Source organism: Aulostomus chinensis, chromosome 18 (genome assembly GCF_037954235.1).
Source record: "Aulostomus chinensis isolate RoL2024-O1b breed Wild chromosome 18, RoL_Achi_v1.0, whole genome shotgun sequence".
In the NCBI taxonomy this organism is placed as follows: Eukaryota; Metazoa; Chordata; class Actinopteri; order Syngnathiformes; family Aulostomidae; genus Aulostomus; species Aulostomus chinensis.
The window spans coordinates 7,975,279-7,995,831 of record NC_141337.1 but is presented as its reverse complement, the minus strand read 5'-3'; the positions used below and the strand labels follow the sequence as shown (position 1 = coordinate 7,995,831).

Below are 20,553 nucleotides of genomic sequence, written 5' to 3'. Positions count from 1 at the left end.
CGCTGGGAACATCCATCACAGGCTTCTGATTAGTCTCTGGATTGGGAAAAAACAAAATCCTCCTTCAGACCACATCGCCCCATTAAGCCCGGAAAAATGTAATTTAGGAATTCAGTATTGTAATTTCATTAAATTAAGGCCCTAAAAAGAGAAAAAACAAAATGGTCAAAACCCCGTCTGTGTGCTACTGAGGATCCAACAGTAACCTCAGCATTATTGGAACACGTTATTGCGCACTATTTTTGCCTTCAAAATCTGTTGGAACTCCAAAAATGGGCAATGTTTTAGTGACACTTCGGTTAAATCTTTTTCCAATACCAGTATCGAAAAATACCCCAGTTCTGAATCTGAGATTGTACTGAGTATGCAAGTCTATGCATTGATTAGATATCACGTAATTTATAAGACCTGAAACAGGATGCTGCTATTTCCCACTTAGCTCAGTTATCCGACTAACAGGAAATCAATTCTTCTTCGCAATTCTAAAACAGTAGCTTAAGCAGGAAGTTGTGCTGTGCTTCCACTGCTGATTTAGAACAATCTATGTTCATTCGAGACAAACAAAAAAAAAGCTTTGGAATATTTTTAATTTGAAAAGCTTTCTATATATTAAGCCCCAGCTTTTTCTACGTTTTCCCCAAGAGCCACGATTCAAGTGTTTATGCAGAGTGGTACTCCGATCTTAAATTATAACTTTACAGAGGTCTTTCTTATTTATCTGTTAGTCATCAGGTAAACAACAAAAAATGACACTGAAGGTTACACTCAAACATCCTTAAAAGCTGATAATGTCTACTGCATCTTCAGCATCGTGCTTGTTCCCAGTTAAATATCGCCTCCTTGAACCATCTTTAATTGGGATTGACATTTAAATGAAGTATTTAATGTGTGCCAAGGACAGAGTATGCCATGTTAAACAATTAAAATGCTGCTTAATGGGGCATGCCAGAGCTATTTTGAGTGCATGTTGTGGGAGAAAGAATAGGGCACAGTCTATTAGTCAGAAACCAGAGCGCTTCCCCGAAGTGGGCCAAGGTCAGAGGCACTCCTTCGTTTCTAGGCTAGCTGCTCATCATCCAGGTACTTGAAAAGCTCTGACTGCAGTCATTAACATAAACAGCAACCTGGGAGAAGGCTTTTAGCTTACAAAGAGTGGCCATTGAGGATATTTTGTCATTTATGTAACACCTCTCTTGGCATGCAGAAAGCAAGGGCGAGCAGGCTTACATGAGAGCTGAGAAGTGCCCTCAGGACCCATTACTCCTCTCTTTGAAAGACAGGCCTCCTCTTCCTTCTCACTCTGTCTCTCTGGTATAAAGCCATAACGCTGTTGGGAGGACTTCAGCTTGCTTGTACCAAGGAAGTTGGATCAACTTGGCTGGAGCTTATGGGCTTGGGAGATCACACAGAAGACATGAAGAAAAGGCAAGAAAGCAGGAGGTACGGTTCTAGGTGTATCAAAGGTGTGTGTGTGTGTGTGTGTGTGTGTATGTGTGTGTGTGTGGACAGAAGGGAAATGGGATGAAGCAGAGAAAGGCCAATGCCAGAGAGAGGTGGAGGAGGAAGTTAAATGCAAAAAAACACAGAGCTCCAATGTGTGTCCTTCCCGCCAGCCATGTCCTCCGCCCCTCATCCATCTGAAGGCTCCAGTGTGCCTCCACATCCCAGGCCTAAGGGGGAACAGGGCTGTTCTCTGTGTTTGCTGTATGTTGCGAGGGGTCAGCCTTCAGTGTGTGCGCATTTGTGGTTAGACTGGTCCCAGGGAAGGCTGTGTGTTCATGTGCCACAGAAAAGTTTAGCCAAGAGGAGCACCTTGATAGGGGCTGTGAAGTGGGTAGGCTGCAGAGAACCAGCAGCAATAACAGAGTGGTGTTGACGAAGTATTTCACTGCTGAAAAGATCCAGTAGAAATATTTTTGAAATTGGTACGGGAGGGGATGTGGGAATCCTTTTTGCACTAAAAGTAGCAAAACTGCAACAACTAGAATTCACCAGGCTTGTTTTCCTCCAAGACAATTCGAAAGTCAGGATGCTGTAATACTGCCATTTTATACACAAAATACTACTGTTTCGTACTCAGGGAAGTTAAACATTTGCATAAAATTGCCCCCACAGATAGTTGAAATCACTCCCTTTAGGAATATTAAACACATTTCTTGCACTTGCTACATGTTTGCATCATGTTGTCAAGAGGATTTTAGGCAAACTCTACATTGCAAAGCGTCCACAGAAATTAAAGAGACCCATGACAGTAGATTGACTCCATCAAACAAGGTGATACTGCGCTTGAAACCAGCAGAGGTGTTTGTGTTTAATGCATTTGTTCTCCAACCTGCTAATAGAATACAAGAATTGATCATTTTTCGTATGGGGGCACTGGCCAAGACAGTTCCAGCCACGCTCACATTAAGGCTGGTGACAATAGAGGGGAGCGTACTTGGACTAGCGTGGGCTCACATTTCCATACTATTAGGGCTTTTTGTGATACGTGTAACCTTTGCATCCACAATCGTTGAGAATCACAAACAGATTTTTCCTTTCTCCCTTTTCCTAATTTTACCTCAACTTTCTTCATTAGCGAGTTCAAGAACATGCTTATGCAGCAGTAGGAAACAGGCTTGTACGTGCAAACTACAATGAAAACCAATTGTCAACTGCCTACTTTGATCTCGTACGACTCGATGCTAAAAGGACGTGCTGCCACCATTCATTCATTGTACCGACGGGTTTCTTTCTGCCAACAGGAACAGGCTTTATCGAGAAAACATATTCAAAGCTTGTCATTTTTGTCAACTTACATTTGCCTGTTGTAACCAGCACTGTTTTCATACCATTTTGTGTGAATATAGAATATTTTATTTTGGTTTGTTTATTTTTTTAAAAAGGGAGAGGTGGGGGGTTCAGTTTGTTTTTGTGTCTTTTATAAGCTCTAGAGGTGTAAAATGAAAGCTGTGAAAATAAGAAATTACTTACTACAACCGCTCCCCAAATAAATTGTGATATAAGGGGATTATGTCCATCTAATGCAGTAAAAATATAACAGGCCTTAAATAAATAAATCCACAAGTTTCAGTTGTTATTCGGTCAGTCTTGAGAGAAGTGCTGATTTATTGCAATGGTGCTGTTGAACAGGTTATTTAAAGTGGTGTTCCTAATACTTTTTTCAACCCTGATGGATGACACTTCTCTCAGATCGGTTCTAAAATATATAATCCTCATGAAAGGAAGCTTCATTTAAAGGGGGGGGGGTATTAAACGTCAGTAGTTTGATCTTACAAGCAAACACGTAAATAATGTGTGTTCAGCTCAGCTCAGCTCCAACCCGCCGACTGTCTGGTTCAGATGTTTCCTTTTCCATCAAAAAACATTGGCCAAAACCAAAGCAAGCGTATTCTCTTGCAGCACAGCCATATTGATTTCCAACAGACTTTTGTGTTTCATTTTGGCTGTCAAGAAAAAGAGGAGCACCTTGTTTAGGCTCTTGCTTTGTTCCTAAGACCAGGGTCACCGAGGCGTCGCCAGGCAGAGGCTCCTGCACAGCCCCGTTCACAGCACTGGGATCATTAAGACTCAATAAGCTCCCTCTGGGAACAGGAGGTTTTTGTTTATTTGTTTGTTTGTTGTTGGGTTTTTTTTGGGGGGGGGGGGTTCTGTATGTCTGCTGTAACAAATAAATATTTTCACTGTGAGTAAAAAGTCTGAATAATATTTTTGGAGAGTAAATCTTAGATGCTACAAAAAAAAAAGCAGAAAAAAAAATCAAAGCTTGACCGTGGTGTGCTTGAGAGTTTGGAAGTGTTCGCATTTTTGCTGTTGATTTGTTGTAGTAGCTGCTGTGAGAAGTCAGTAACCATTAGCTTCAAGCTAATACGTACATGGCTGGCCCTTTCTGCATTCTGGAGTCAGCGAGAAATGAAGCAGGAGGGAAAGCAAGCACAGTTTTAGAGGGGCTAAGTCCACTTTGGTGAGGTATTGCTGTGATTCTGCAGACCATCTAGCAGTCTGACCCCCGAATACTCAGTAGGCCTGTCATTTACTGTATTGCACTGGAGTTCAGATCTCAAAAACACACCATGTAATGTTTTGTCAATTAAAATAAATGTGAGCTAGTGCTTGAAGTTGGGGGGTGGGGGGGTGGGGGTGGGCGCTAATGGCTTCATCTCTACTCCCTTCCCACCTACTCCCACTGAGTGTGCCTGGATTTTCTTGCTAGGTGTATATTTTATATATATATATATATATACACACACACACACACACACACACATACATACACACACACACACACACACACACACGCACACACACGTTAAAAGGAAAACAGACACTTACCACTAACAATCTTGTAGAGTTGTTTCTGGAAGCTTTAAGTCAGTATTTTCCTCTCAGCCCTCACTCTTCCCAAGGCTCGGCTGAATTAACTATTATATGGTTCTCTCAGAGAAGAGATGCATCCATCTCTCTGTTCCCTTTATCTATATTTTCGCTGTGCCCCCTCTCTGACAACAGTGTCATTACGATTGTTAACCTGACCCCAGCAGGCCCTGTTTTGTCAGCAAAAACACTCCCCGGAGAAGGACCCTGAAAGATGCCCCTTCATCTTTTTACTGAGGAGAAAAATATATGGCTCAATTATAGCGTCTGTCAGGCCAGTATGAGTATGTGATGGCTTGAACTGAGTCAGGGAGAGATAAAGTCAAGCCATTATCTAAAGGAGTCTTGACAGGTTCAGCTTTTGCCGCTTCATTCAACACAGTTTCGTTACAAAACTAGAAGAAGGAGAAATTAAAAATGAATCAATGGAAGAAGCACTCTTATTCCACCAGTCGGCTCTGGGTATGCTGCACAAGCTCCGACTACCCGAACAGGTAAGAAATGAAGAGAGAAGCACTGAATCAATGCAGGTAACAGAGGTGATTTAGCAGCATCAGTAAGTGGATGTGTGCAGGAGCCGTGTGAGTTGAGAGCTGATGTCCTGGCTGCTGCTCAAAGACTGCTGCTACTACTGCTATTAACGTCAGCACAATTAATGATAGCAAGGGGTGGAACGCTACACAAAATCCATCATTGAGATTGAGTTCCAATCACAGCTTCGGGATCATGGTTTTTCGTTTTTATGTGTTTGTTTTTGTTGCTGTTTTAATGCTAAAAATACAATTGATCAGTTTACGAAATACAGCCTAATAATCCAGCACTTGTATTTTGAAGTCTGTCATTTTAAAAAGGACATGTAATGTAGATAATTCTTTTTGTGCTTGTGCATGTGTGTGCATGTGTGTGCGTGCTGCGCACGTGTGTGTGTGTGTGCGTGAGTGTGAGCAGCAAATAAACACAATCATATACAACTTTTGGGTCCCTTGGGTAGGGAATCAGCATTATTACTTCTCTCAGTGTATCAGCATTATCAGTATTGTATTGATATCAGTATTATTAGCACTTTGTCTATTAGCTTTGCTTTCATATTACTGTTATCATAAATACTGAATTCATATTAACATTATTAGTATTGTAAGAGCATTAGCATTATTGGATTACATTATAAATTAAATTATATTTATTAAGATCAGCATTAATATTGTACAAATATCTGTAATAGTAATATATATTAATATAGATATTCATAATTGCATATTATGCTTGAGAATGTTGCTGTTTGTAGACATTCTTGTTAGCCATATTTCTGTTATTACAGCCACTACTGCTGTTGGTTTTTGTTGTTGTGTATCAACCCCCTGTCCCATCTCTTTGTCTCTCTCTCTAAGTCTCTATTACTCTCTCTCTCTCTCTCTCTCTCTAAGTCTCTATTACTCTCTCTCTCTCTCGCTCTCTCTCTCTGTAAGTCTCTGTTACTGTCTCTCTCATTCTCTTTCACCCCAGCCAGTCAAAACAGATGGCCGCCCACATAGAGCCTTGGTCTGCTCGACATTTCTGCCTGTTAAAATGCAGTTTATTGTCACCACTGTCACAGAACTGCTTTCTTATGGGAGATTTTTAGCTCCCTTTAAACTAAATTATTTCAGAAAGAATGGCTCTAGACCTACTCTATTTTAAAGTGTCATGAGATGACTTCTGTTGTGACTTGGCACTATATAAATAAAGCTGACCTGACTTGCTTTTGCCTCTCTGAGGCTACGGCGGGTTTTTAACTGGATGGGGTGCTGAGGGAGCGGTGGAGGTGGCCTTGCTTCCTTCATCCAACTCTCAGCCCACCACTTTAATACAGATGATAAGAGGCACCAAACAGTGCAAAAACACATCACCCCCACACACACTTGTGCAAGACAGAAATGAAAACAGCAGCTGAATGATATAAGCAGTTCTGAGTCAGCTGCTACGTCAATAGTGGCATCACAGGCCCACTAAAGCTTGCAGGCTATCTGGGGCGACCTGAGCCACTCCCATCAATATCCAGCCTGCGTTCATCACAGCCTGCACGGTTCAATAACAGACACAGGCAGACGAGATTGTGTGCCTCAGACACAGCCCTCCAGACGGTAGAGGTTACTGTGATCAGCATGGATTAGATGTCTTTCCAGTCTGATCAATGAGAGAAGGGACGGGGGGGGGGGGTGGCTTGGAGGAAGCTGTGGTACCAACTCCGGCCGGCTGTAATGACTCTGATAGCCGATATCTGTAGTTGCGGGTGCCCGATGAGAAGCTGTTTGCTGTGCAGGAGATAAAACAGATGCTTCTCCCAAGAGGATGAGCGTGTGAATGTAAGATGAAAAACCACAGAAAGACAGCAGCACTGTGGCTTATTCAAACATGATGGAGCTGGATAAGTAAAAAATAAATAAATCAATGAAGAAAACATTAGTACAATCATTTTCAAATGCAATTTCAACATGTTTTGTGGGAGATCTGTCCTTCATCAAGATATCAAGTGGAAGCCGAGCGTGACACTTGAGAAAATTACACATCCGCTTCCCTGACAAGGTAACGACGGTTGTCTGCATAACCTCCAACTTGACTGTTTAGTTCAAGAGCAAATACTTGAGAACAGGAGATTCCCCCCCTCTTTTTTTTTTGTTGAAAATACCTTATGTTTTTTAACAAGATTTCATAACTGCTCCACAAAGTTGATACTGTGATTTCATGTAAAAGTTCAATTCTAATTCATCTCAAGCCCCTGATAGCTGAATGTTAAATAGATGCTGGTACAAATACCAGCGGGGTGCCAGCCGAGCCTGATGGCTGCTTGTTTTACATATTCATCATCACCTCCGCCGAGGAGGTTAATGTGATCACCGGCGTTGGTTTGTCTGTCTGTCTGTCTGTCTGTCTGTCTGTTGGAAGGATAATTTAAAAAAAAAAAGTTGTGGGTGGATTTTGTTGGACCCTGGTAGGATGGTTGATTTGAGGAATAATGAGGTCTGCTGCATCTGGTGACACCGTATCACCTCGGGGGAGCCACATCCTCTCTGAGTTTGGTGTCACGTTTGGATGACTGCAATGACAAGAAAATGTCTTCAACCCCCTGATAAAAAAAAAAAAAAAAATCAGGCCTCATTCACAAACTATTTTAAATATTAAATTTCTTCTCATACAGCAGTCGACACAAGCCCAGCTTTCTATCCAAATGCTCAGCTGATGGCACTCTGCTGTCTTTCCAATAACCGCTCTGACACGCTGGTCCGGACCAGACACTCTGAGATGTTTACTGATAGAAACCCCAGTGAGTGGAGATTGCAGATTTACTCTCTGTATGCATTGAAACACATCATCGACAAAAATGGATTGAAAAAGTTGCATTAGCTACTTAACCTGATGTGGTTTGTTTTGAGACACAGACAAAAAAGAACAGAGACAATCAATAATACCTAGCAGGTGATATAATGAACCATTTGTCCGTATTTCTGTCCGTCACGGGTAGTTCAAGATCAGTGAACTGACGTGGAAACCAAAGGAGGTCAGCAGAAGAGCAAAAATGTCCGTCAACATCGAGAAAAGCCTTAAGCATTGCTCTTTGCTCTTCCTTCAACAAAGAAATGTCCTCCAGTTCTACAACAGCATCGCCCTCACTCGTGCGGAAGCAGCCACTGTTGTGTCGTAGTCATCACCTAGATCTCCTCAAAGGATGCTGATTGGTCGAAACAAGGCCATACGTGCATAACAGAAAGCTGGAGGAGATGGCTCCGAGTGCAATCTTAGGAATCCAGCTGCCAGGCAAGGTAACACAAGCAGTCAAGGAAAGTTAGTTTCTGCTTTTGTGAAATTGCTGTATTTTACATGAAAAAAATCCATTTACATTTGAAGACTCGATGATGTACTGACGGTGAGCTGAAACCATAAACTCATTGGAAAAAGAAATTGGGAGATGATGAATCAAGAGAAGTTGAGTCATTTTCTCAAGGACCAGATTTGCTTTTGGAACAAGACGAATCGCCCCCTGCTGGCCGGTACAAAGAATACAGCGTTAACCCTAAGTCCCTTCTAACTTTTGCTTTTCACACCACTAAAAATAATGTGTAGGCACATGTTAAATACGAACCTTCCATGAACTGACATAATCAAGTATCACACTGATTTTATTTCTAAAGCTTTTAGATGGAAGCGTGACCCTCAGCTGCTGAGTATCTTTTATCTAAAATACTACATGTGAGTCTTTCACATGTAACCATCGAGTAAAGCTGGCTCGTGATCAATAAGAAGATTATTTTTGTCAGTGCAGCACTGCCCTCTCTTTCACAGTTAGGTATTTCCTACAAAACCACATGAAATGCCTTCACTAATGTTGCCATCATAACCCTGCCAGTGAAAAACCTGCAGCGCTATCAGGGACATGGGTTCAACACAAACCGTCAAGACTGAAAAACATGTCTTCTCTGCTATAAATAATCCTGAGAGGAAACAAATTCACTTTTTCCTTCTGTCAATATTGATGACTTTTACACCCTTAAGCTGGCAATTAACCCACAGCTGCTTCTGAAAGCTAACAGTGAGAGACTGGCTGTACCGGGTGGCTCGCAGGTGTCGATGTGTGTAAAAGACGGAATTAGGGGGGAAAAAAAGTAATGCACGCTCATCAAGCCTAACCTCCATAAATACGTGTGAAAAAATATCAACACCAGTTGCCACACAGATTGCTGCTCATAACGTCCTGCATATTCATGAAAGCCACTTATAGCAGCATATTTCTGATCAAATGATTTGAGCCTCCACCCTTCCTGCTGAGCGTAGCTGGACCCAAACAAGAGCTCTATTTAGTGTTTGTTGTTTATGCAGGGCCGGTTCACGAGGCTTACCTGGGCGAGCACACTGAACCAGTGTTCAACCTCAGAGCACCTTCATTCAGCCGCAGCTCAATGGCACAAACGCTCCACTGTGTGCGCACGTGTTTGTGTAAGTGAATGCAACACTGGGGACACTGTCCGTGTGAGTCACAACTGACTCACATCTGTGCGTATGTACCTACGGCTCACGGCAGTCAGGCAGACTTCTGGTGCAACAAATCAAACGAGATCAAAAGAAGCTCAACGCAGAATGAGCCACTGATGAGATGCTGGCCTACGCTTCTACTGGAGGTGAGAGGCTCAACTCCTACTCTACACCAGCTCCTGTTCTCTTCTGCTCCAGCTGGAAGTATGAATAGGTTTCATGAAATGGGTGAGGTGGGGTAAAAACTAACCAGGTGCGCTTGGCCCGGCTGCCTTCTACAACTCAGAGGTGTGATTGTCCCTCCTCTCCGCTCCCCCGCCGGGCAGCACTCATGTTGTTCTGGGACTGAACGGGCCTGAGACTGCTTACGTCAAAACTAAGCTGTGAACACTTCACTGTGTGATGAAACTTCCTGTTTTGAAGAAGGGTGATGTCTGAACAATGGAGAGCAGCACAAAGCTCATGATTGTAACATTACTGACATTCAGGATTATTTGGACTCCTTTTAGTAAGAAACACCACTCTTTCCCACCATTGTTCATCAATGGTGTCACATCCAAGTTCTGTACTGTTTTGAAGCCCACATCTTCCAACCATGCCAGGGGGGCAAAACTGAACTTAAGGCACGTTTGTAAAAGTAGTCCCTTAGAACTGTTTTAAAAGGAACCGTGGAGGTTCTGTTGAGGCCTGTAAACACCTGAGCAGAGGCACCACAGTCGTGCAAACTGCAGAATTTCAGCGAGATAGCCGTCACACTAAGGTGCAGGTAGGAATGTACAGCCCAGGTGTAAGTCTGTTCTCCTCTGGGTCAACAGTGTCACCTCTCCAGCTCCCTGCTGCGAAGCAAGCCAACCTCTGCTGAGTCTTTCCCTGGGCTGGTCACCTCCATCCGGGCCTGCCAGTCAGCCAGGCAGGGGGCTGAGGGAGGCGGGGGCTTACAATGGGAAAAGGGCAGCCTGCATGCCCTGAGGCAGGCTCTGCGCAGCTGTCAGAATCCCTAACCCCCATTGAGTGCACCCCCACTCTGCCTACTACCTCCAGCCTCACATAGGGCACCAACCAGCGGAGGGGCAAGAGGCCGGGAGGTTACCACCACTCTGTCACTCCTACCGGGACAGAGGGACAGCATGGCTAGGGGGGGTCATGCCTTTTAGATATTTTCCTTTTTCATTTCACCCAGGATGCAAAGTTCTGCACAGCTGGTTACTTGTCTGTCACTCCAGCCCGACTCCTGGGGGGTGCTGGCAGGATTCATAATTTATTAGAGCTTTTTTGTTCAAGATATTTCTGATACATCAGAATAAATATGACATGTGGGAATTTATCAAGCGCTTTCACTTTCTCCTCATCCTCCCTCAAATGACATGTGAAATAAAACCCTGTGTAGATAGCTTAATGTTTAAGCAATGACTTTTCAAGGAGTAGAACCTTCTGATTAAGCGTGCTTCAAATAATAAAACCCCACATACAAGTATGTCATGAACCAAAGCTATGATGTTTTTGTTGTTTCTTTTCATGTTGTGTTTTTACATGAACAATTTTGTCCAATCATGCAGAGCAACAGGCTGGTCATGACAGGACAGCGATGTCCTCCAGAGCCAAGTTCCCCCGGGATAATTGGGAATTAACTGTGTGTTTGTACTGGCAATTGAAATAGCGACCAGCAGGTGCGTCACAGTTTTAGTACAAAACTTTTCACGGAATCCCGCTGAAGGTCACTACCACTACTCTGATCGTTTTCAGCGAAGGATAAAAATCGAGACTAGCTGTCAAAGAGAGAGGTCATCAAACATCCAAAACTCTATCGTGGGCCTCCAGCTGTGTGTATGTGTGTGTGTGTGTTGATCAGTGTCACCTTGGCTCAGCAGGTAATGATAGCAGTATGTAGAGGGACAGAAGGTCAAAACAAAATAGCGAGAAGCAATTTGAGCAGCAGCTTAGCAAAACGACAGAGAAAATTATAAGGTGAGGCAGCGACATGAGTGACAGCTGACAGAAGAGCAATTATATATACCAGAGAACATCACCCTGCTATACCAGCGGGTGGGAACCTTCTCTTCTCTATACATGATCATTTCTGTCACTACTAGCTACTTTTAAAACACAGAAGGAAAAGGAAATATGAATTATTCAGGATTGAATAAAATAACAAGAAATGGGAAACTTGAAGTTTCTTTTTGCTGTCACAATCTTTTAAAAACAAGAAAAGACGCAAAATGTTTTAATTCAACTTTACAGAAGCAAAGATTCTTCAATACTTAGGATATGGAATTTGGGGAAAATTTCATGTTGGAACCTCTCAATGGGAATATACTGTATGAATATCTTTCTAAAACCTACAGGAATTATTTTCAAAGTATCGCTGCAACTCTGCTTCCTATTTCACGATATAAAATTAAATAATAATTCCAATTTACACAACATTAAGCATCATCCCGCCACCCGCGTACGCCAGCTCAGGAATCGTGGATTTAGAGGATAAGTTTCCCACTGATCACCCAAAGGTTCGAGGTGAGTCTGAGGCCACACTAGCAAGACAGAGGTGCTCCATTACATCATCAGATCAAACCCCATTGAACGCCAGTCCCCCCCCCCCCCCAATTGTGATGAACCAAAGAACAAAAGCTTTGTTTTTTTTTATGCAAAACAGGAAGTCGACTACAAAGGTACCTGAAATGACGGTTCTTATGTTCTTCGCGATGGATGCAATTACACGATACTGGAGGAATTAGAGTGCGCGTTTGCGAAAGAGGTCAGTTTTTGAGTTTTTGTTTTTGCCCAGAATGAAAGTACTAAAAACATTGGTAAGTATTCAGTAAAATAAGCAATTACGTGCGATCCAGCTGGCATCAGCTCCAGGGGACACAGCAGCAAAGCTCAAGCTCCTCTCCAGGAGAATACGCGAATGCGGTTTCCACCAGTACATGTTTCTGTTCTGCTGTAATTGACTGTAAGTGTAACAGCAGCAGGCAGGAGATGGAACTGGTACGAGAGGCTCCTCTCATCTCTTCTATCTCATTTGTGGTCACCATAATTATACCTGAGTCGACCAACTAGCGTTTCTCAGTCACAGCCAACCTCTCATACGGGGCCAAAACTCCTTCTGGATTTATGATTTTTGCTTGTCAACATGTACTGTATTTAAATTTTTTTTTTAAAAAAGGCTTATAACTGACAGCTCCAAGCTACTGGACTACTAGACACCATCTTTCTTTGGGTAGGAATTGCTCAAACATCACGACAGCAGATGACACAAAGAATTGCGGTCTACCAGCATATCTGACTTTTTCAACACGGAGCGATATTTGCTTCAGGAAAATACAATTTTGTTTGGTCCGGAACCCTGCAAACAAAAGAAGAAGAAGAAGAAGAAGAAGAAGCAAAACCCCCAGCATTGTCATTTTAATTTGATTCCCTCTGTTATGAATCACTGCAAGTGACATATCAGACAAAATAATCTGAATTAGACATTTTCCTCAGCATCGCTCAGCCTTAAAAACAATAAGAAGACAAAAGACCAAGAGAAATGTAGGGCACACTTTATCAAAACAGCAAGACAGATTGCAGCGGTTATCAGCCATTCGGCACAGAAGCCAACTCAAAAATCTGCTGCCTGTACAGAGCCGCCGCCGCCACCGCGCCACCGCCGCCGCTATGACAGTTTCTCTTTATCACACCTGTGATTTCTCTCTTGATTTATCACACTCATTTCTTCTGACAGCAACAAAAAAAGGAAAAAAGAAATTCAATATAATCACATTTCCACACACTGGAGATGATGTCCTCAAATGATCCTCAACCTGTGTACACAAACAGATAACTGTCTGTGCAGCTACGGCTATAAAATGTCCTTATTAGTTACTTCCTGTTTTGTTGTTGTTGTTGTTGTTGTTGTTGAGATAATCACTGGTGGAACTTCAAGGATTCCTCCATGAGCAGAGGTCTGTTAATTCTGTCAATATATGTGTCCCAGTGGATCTGCATCAGAGGCAGTGGGGTGAATTAATGCTCATTATGAAAACATGTCCCATATATATATTTTTTTTTTTTAAAAGAGTGCGTACTGCACAGAACAGCAGTAATAATATACTGCTTTTCTAGCAGCACCTAAAATTCCACAGTGATCATTAGTATTAAACTCAGATTATATCCTCAAACTACTGAAAGAACTATGACTTTCATCGCATCACGCGTTTCAATAAAAAATCTGTTTTAAGTGATTTCAAGTGATTATTATACTTTCTAAAACAGCATTAAAAGGTGATAAATGGGTTTAATTGCAGAAGAGAGTGCACAAAGAGGTCAACCGTGGAAATACAAGACCATATGTCAAAATGGAGCTGTAATTTTGGGTAGAGTGGAGAAAATGTTGCCCAAAAAAAAATAATAATCCACCCACAGCAGACTATAACACGTTGCCACCAAAATACTTTTTCATGCTACCTCTTTACTTGTTAGTGTCACCAAAAAAACAACCAAAAAGAAGATGCACAAATCAAGTTGGAGCTGTGCTGTGACGGTTTTATGGAGCTGCCTTCGTTGTCTTCTACCGCCTGGGTTCCATTCAGTAACTCCAAGAACATTCGTTTAAATCTTCCTCACTCAGCAGACACTTCCCAGTGTCGCTGCTCCGGGACGACAAGTGGGAGAGATTAAACGTCTGGCGCGCGCTCCTGATGCCCAATTACGCATCAACTCTCCAATTAGATCAAGACGCGCAAATCCGGCGATAGAAGGGGATAAAAAAAATCAAACTTTACAAAATAATATAAAAAACACACACACACATACAACCACAACCGTCGCCGTCTTGTCAGAGCCCCAGCGGGACAACACACCTGAAACTAATACATACACGCACAAACACACAAATTTCAGCTCCAAACCTCCAAACAAAATTCTCACGCATGACAATGACGCCAGGGAGGGGAAAGAAAAAAAAAAAAGAAACGAAAAAACGTTGACTTACCGGCGCCGTTCCGTTTCCCACTTTCCCGGTACGCTCGTCAGTGCCCAGCAACTGAGGAAACAGATTGTAAAGACTGGCTGCCAACGAAAAAAAAAAGAAAAAAAAAAGCAGAGCTTCCCAATGCAGCGGTTTGTTCAAGTCAAAAACAGCGAGACAAGATTGTACCGGAAGCCTGCTCCAAAATAAAAGCATACAAGTATCCAGCGCTGCGCCCAGACAGAAAATATTGCCGGACCGATTTAGCTGAAATTGTTGATCTATCTAACCTCCAAAGAGGCTAAATTTACTCTATAAAATATATGTTACAGCAACAATTACTTGATAAACGGGTATATGTAAACTTTAAAAAAGATTTTACAACCCGAATAAATCAGATTTTAGTTTGAAATTGCAAGCCGGATGTGCAGTTTGTCGGTTTTGCTCGACACGAACTAATTGTTCACCCAACTGCTGTTTGAGGCATATGTGACTGATTGTTATGTGACAAATATTACTCGGTAATTATTATCAATCTAAGACGAATATCAAACCAGAAACACGTTTTTTTTTCCATTTTATAATTTTGCAATTATTTTTTCCAAAAATGTGCATGGAAGTCCCAGACCTCATTCCTTTAGTGATTTGAAGGGTTTGTTTTTTTTATGACGTTATCTTGTTATCCTCTGTAAATAGCTCTGCATAGTTCATTTCATTATTCTTAACATATGTTCTCTAAAGGATCTTCATAACTGACTATATTTCTACTGTCTCGATGAATTTGAAAATTCATTTTGTTTTCTTGAGGTATCAAAACATACATTATGTGTTTTCTTGAGGGGGAACAAAAAAAGGCTTGAGTTAATTCCCATGAGAAATCCACGTCATCTGGCGGAAAAATAAGCCCGTTGCGAGTTAAAACAACAATGAAGTCAAAATAGCTTAAACTAGTACGAGCTGACCTCAGCCGCAGAAATACAGGTTTTAATTAGATTCCTGGTTTTTGTAAGTCGCCATCCATTTTACTATAAAATGTTTGTTTGCTGCCAAAAATGAAAGACTAAGAAACTGATCCGGGGTTTCTTTGGCATTCACACTTGTCATTCACCTCCCTTCTGGTGAAGGTTCCCCAGCTGCCTGTTAACACATCAGAAATGACTGTCAGTATAATGTCTGACACCGTACTGCCCTGGCGTGTTGTGAATGCTACTTGTAAAATCCAATGTGACACACAGTGTACGGTCCACTCACTTTGGCGTTTGCGCTGGAAGCTCTGAAGAGTTTCCCAGACTCCTAAATACTGAGCCGACTGCAGGAACAACAAACATCCCGGGATGCCAGCCTTCCCCTTCTCATCCAAGCAAAACATTATTTAGTACGTCGAGTTTGCTGATGATGTGATTTAAATACTTGCCAGTTTAATGGGCTCATCATAATTCATTGGTTTCATTAGATTCTACTTTCTATTGGCTTGTGCGCTGACTGTAATTCAACCTGATGCATGTTGTGATTAACAGAAAGGTCAATTGCCCTGAATATAGTGTGCTAGGCTCATTTACAGAAGCATGACTCCAACTGGGAGAGATGCAAAGAAGGGGTTGTCACCAGTGAGGTGATGAACACTTTTGGCTCTCCTATTGAGCAGCAGATATGTCCTTCTTTATGCAAATGTGCTGGCACTCAAACAAGTAGAGATCATAAAAATAACCCACAAGAACGTAGAGACCACGGTGAATGAAACACAACACTGCTGTGTCTCCCCGTGGACGCCATCAATCTCTAAGATGCCTCAAAGTCTTCAGTCCATCAATCTAGGGTTTGTTTTTAATGGTTCATGTAATGGTGTCCTTCCTTCAAGGGATCTCTTAAGAATCTTTGTATTCTGGATGATTTCTTTTTGTTGTTGTTGTTTATTTGGTTGTCGTTTTCCAAGCAACAGGACCGGTCCCCTCAATCTGCAAATATTACTGACCAAAGAGCAGGATGTAAGCCAGATTCAAAACCCTAGGAGCTATCTGATTGGTCACGGTCCAAACCCTGCAACCCATCCACCCAGCATGCACCTGCCTCGCATAAGGTTCCACTGCTCTGCTGGTGCAACTTGCCCTTTCAGGCCTGACAGGGCTGATTATAGACTAGAACCAACCGTGACCTTTGTCAGGTGGTCACCATTAGGGAACGACCTCCAGTATGAAGACAGAGAATGTTTGATAGCATAGAATAAACAATTGGAATATCACACAATATGGAAATCGAAAGTCACTGACATTCATTTCCAACAAAACAATAAAGCACTCAGGAAGTTTGTCTTTCAACCTTTTGACATAGACTCACTTGTTGTGTCATGTCCAGAATTATACAACTAATTAATACTTGCCAAACGTCTCCAGCGTCCAGATTGACTCCATTCATCACTCATTCCTTTGGGTGAATATTCCAATGAATTTCATTAAATTCTGTCCAGCAAACAAACAGAACTACAACAGAACTACAACAGAACCACTACAGAACTACTACAGAACCACTACAGAACTACTACAGAACCACTACAGAACTATTACAGAACTGCTACAGAACTGTGGCAGGTTGACCTTCTTCTGGCCTCTATGCTTGCAAACAAATACCATCTTCCATTATAAAGAAAATCGTGTCATGGCAACCATATTTTGACTTTGACTTTTGACCTGAAAAACATTTTTATTCCTAATTCCCAGTGGACAGTTGAGCTAAATTTGGACTAAAAACTGAACTCACATTAACCAGAATGGTCTGTGTAGCATTGACAACCCGAAAATATAAATCCTCCAGTCTATAGAAAAAAATAATTAGGACCTGATTAAGAAAGATGAATCAAACAATACAAATGTTACCATCAACAGGGGAAAAACATAATCCAAACATTTTATTTTTCAAAAGCATCATTTAAAAAAAATATACCTGACATTTGTCACAAATCAATATTCTTGAAAATCCTTTGTAGGTGCATTAATTGTGGATAGACCTCCTCCTGTGTGTGCACAGGACAAGAACCAACCAGGAGGTCATGGTTCTATCCATCAGTCACTTTTGAATAAAGTGATGGAAGCAGAGAAAAATGTCAAATGAAAGCACTAAACGATAATGTTTTTAATTCCCTTAATGATCATGAAACTATCATAAATTAGATTTATTTTAGCAGACTAAAAAGATCCATATCTCTCTACTGTAATCTAGAGCAGGATGGGTTTTTTTCACCTTGCGTCTTTATTTGCATACAAAGTGTTTCCTCCCCTGTTGGACAAATCCCCAGTGGATGTGTTGAGCTGTACAGTGCGATCCATAAATCTTGACAGGTCTCTATAGCCTCTCCAACTCCCACTCACAATGTTCTCAACAACCTGTCCATGCGTCAACCTGGTTTCCACAGCAACCAAAGTGGCAAGCTGAGTCCATCCAGCGTGAACTTAAAAAGCCAGCTTTAAATGGAGCCCTTGATGGACGAGAGTGAGCCCAGTCAAGAAGGAGCAAAACAGAAGTAGGACAAGGACTAACAGCACTTCCGGCAGCTGGTTAACAGCGTGAGTGCTGTCAAAGTGTATAAAGGAAGGAAAATTAATATGGAAATATTAAGGTTTGGGCAGCAGGAAAGCTCTTTTAAGTGGCTAAATTTACAGTTGAATTTTTATGGACTTTTGATTTTACAATCCCGTGTCTGTTTCCAGCCCAGTATGGACGCCTCGAAAAATCCATCAAATTTAGATGTGGTAATAAAATACTTAAGTGTACTTAAACACGTAGATCCGCGCTCCCCTCTGCAAGAGAGGGTTTCGTCATCTGAAAGCAGCATAAACAAACTACACTTCTTCATCTCGGAGTATTATCTACTCCCTTTAGACGGTTACTGGCTGAGTTGTTTTTTTCCTGATGTAATGTCTGGGCTTTCCATGACGGGAAGAATTCCACTTAAATCAAATTTTCAACGCCTTTTTTTAAGTATGGTGAAAAGCGAGATATTTCCCGCCTTTGAAAGTACTGTTTTGCATTTGACAAGGACTGTTGTGTGAAAGTGTTCCCTGGAGAAGCAAGTCCTAAATTTACATCTGACCACCCTGCAGGTATTAGAGAAACACGAGCCCAGTTAAAGTAATCCCATAAGCCACTGCAGCATTCAGTATCGTTTACCTGATCTGTTTTTTCACACCAGGGGTTTCCTGGCGTCCTGTTCACTCGCCCTCTTCCGTGGTTTTATTTTAGATTTTGTTCACTAAAATAAGGTACAGACACCAGCAGTCCGTCTTTGCTCGCTCTTATGCGTTCCCAGAAGCTACAGCTACTGTTTTTAGGTGCTTGGGGTCATTTCAAAAAGTTGCGTTGTCCCAATCAAGCAAACGTTCCCAAAACTTTAGTTCCAGGGGCCTTAAAAGATTCCTTAGGCCCAGTGTGTCAGCAGCGGTCTAAACACCCATCAGGAAGATGCAGATTGGTTCACTGGCAATTGAAAAACTCTCCACTTCCTCGTTGCAGGTCGTGTGTCTCCCGTCGTCTTCTGCATGCGCAGCTAGCCAGGCCCGAACCATCGACAGCAATATTAAACAAGCTCAGTTTGTGGATTTTCTTAATCACGGCAGTTGAATAGCCTGCAGAAAGTATTGAAATAACCAGAGAAGTTCAGAGGAATAAGACCCACCCCCTCAATTCCTGGGACTTCTGAGGTGACCACCTTCTTCCTGGAGTAGATACAAAGGTAGCGTCCCCCGAACCCTCCTGGGGAAAGTTGCTCAGGGACGAAAAGGAGGTTGTCCAGCATTGTAGTCTGGTGTGTCCTCCAAACGGAGCAATTCCAGGTGTTGTTCCATTTTCAAAAGTTAGAATCTGGTTGATTTGAGATCAATCCAATGTAGGAATGTTTCACAAGATATTGTGGTATTAAATGACTGAACTGGTCTGGATTCCAACCTACCTCTGCCTCCTGTAAACAAATATGATGCAATTATTTTCATTTCAATCGAATAGAAAGATTTACTCTCAAGATAGAAGATGAAGACCGTCTCTTTTTTCTTTGTTGTTGGAAATTGCAGAGATTAGAAGGACGTTCATCCTCAGCATTTAATTCATGTTCTGAGGAGCAGCGAGCAGCCATGTGCAGCACCCTGGGGACCTGCTCTGATACTTTCTAGTGTCTTGCTTGGTACTAGAGTATTAATACGTCTTAATAGTGGAGGGAATTGCAGCTCTCGCATGAGAAAACCCACACAGACATTGGAAGAACATCAAAACACCACACAGAAAGAACCTGGAACCTTCTGAGCCGCCACACTGCCCCAATTTTTCATGTTCCAACAACAGTTACTTCTTGTTTTGACAAATCCAAAATGTCAGCGATCTGAATGCCCACATTATAATGCATCAGTGACAAAAAATAGACATCGTGGAATATTTCCAAAAGGCTCCATAATTAATTTCATGATCACCTCCATGTTTTGTAATGAGTGCAAATCAAGTAAATCTTCAAAGATGAATTAAATGTGCACTAATTTCATTAGCATGCACACTCCAGGCCTTTAGACAACAAATGAGGGGACATTTTGTTTCTAGATCAGGTCCCAGAATATATTACTAATCAAAGGGACGTTGGTACGGTGGTGTTAGACGGTAGAAGTTGCAGGACTGGAGGAAAGTCTTTCACTGAAGCCATAGAACCCATAACTGAACTGTCTGCTGTGATTTATAACTCAGCAATTAACCTCCCAGGGATGTTGTTGATATTCAGGGCATTTATCCCAGTGAGCTGCAAGGCCTCCCAGCTCTCACACTACCATTACACACGAGTGCTGCTTTATTCCACCGGGAGGACACGTAAGAAAAGACGACACATAGCAATAAGTGGAAATGCCTGTTCCCACTCTTTTTTTGGCCAGGAAGCGAGTTTATGGGAAATAGTGAGAACTGCTTGAGCTGTTAAGCGTCTTTCGCGTCGTGGCAAGAACTCTGCATGAGAGCTCAAAAACTGGGACCTTCTCATTGTTTTACAAGGATTTCCTCAACATTATTAATCGTCACAGTGCTGAAACCATCCTCACATTTCATTTTTGTTGCTATCTGGAGTCCAGAGAGGAAGAACTTAAGACGTTTAGGCGGTCCAACTTTAGCGATATCCCATTTAATATGTATATCCAGCTGAATATTGATTTGAACAAGATGATACGCATATTTCAATAAAACAATTTTCATGATGGCCTCGAGAGCTCAAC

The 20,553-nt window shown here is 42.0% G+C and overlaps 1 protein-coding gene across 1 annotated transcript in view; it reads right to left on the bottom strand.

Moving 5' to 3' along the window:
- Positions 1-14,454, bottom strand: part of znf385c (zinc finger protein 385C) — a 130,350-nt gene extending 115,896 nt beyond the window's left edge. Inside the window, exon 1 of the mRNA XM_086185549.1 lies at positions 14,348-14,454. The gene's annotated coding sequence lies outside the window, so the exon portion shown is untranslated. The remainder of the gene's footprint in view (positions 1-14,347) is intronic.
- Positions 14,455-20,553: the final 6,099 nt, after the last annotated feature.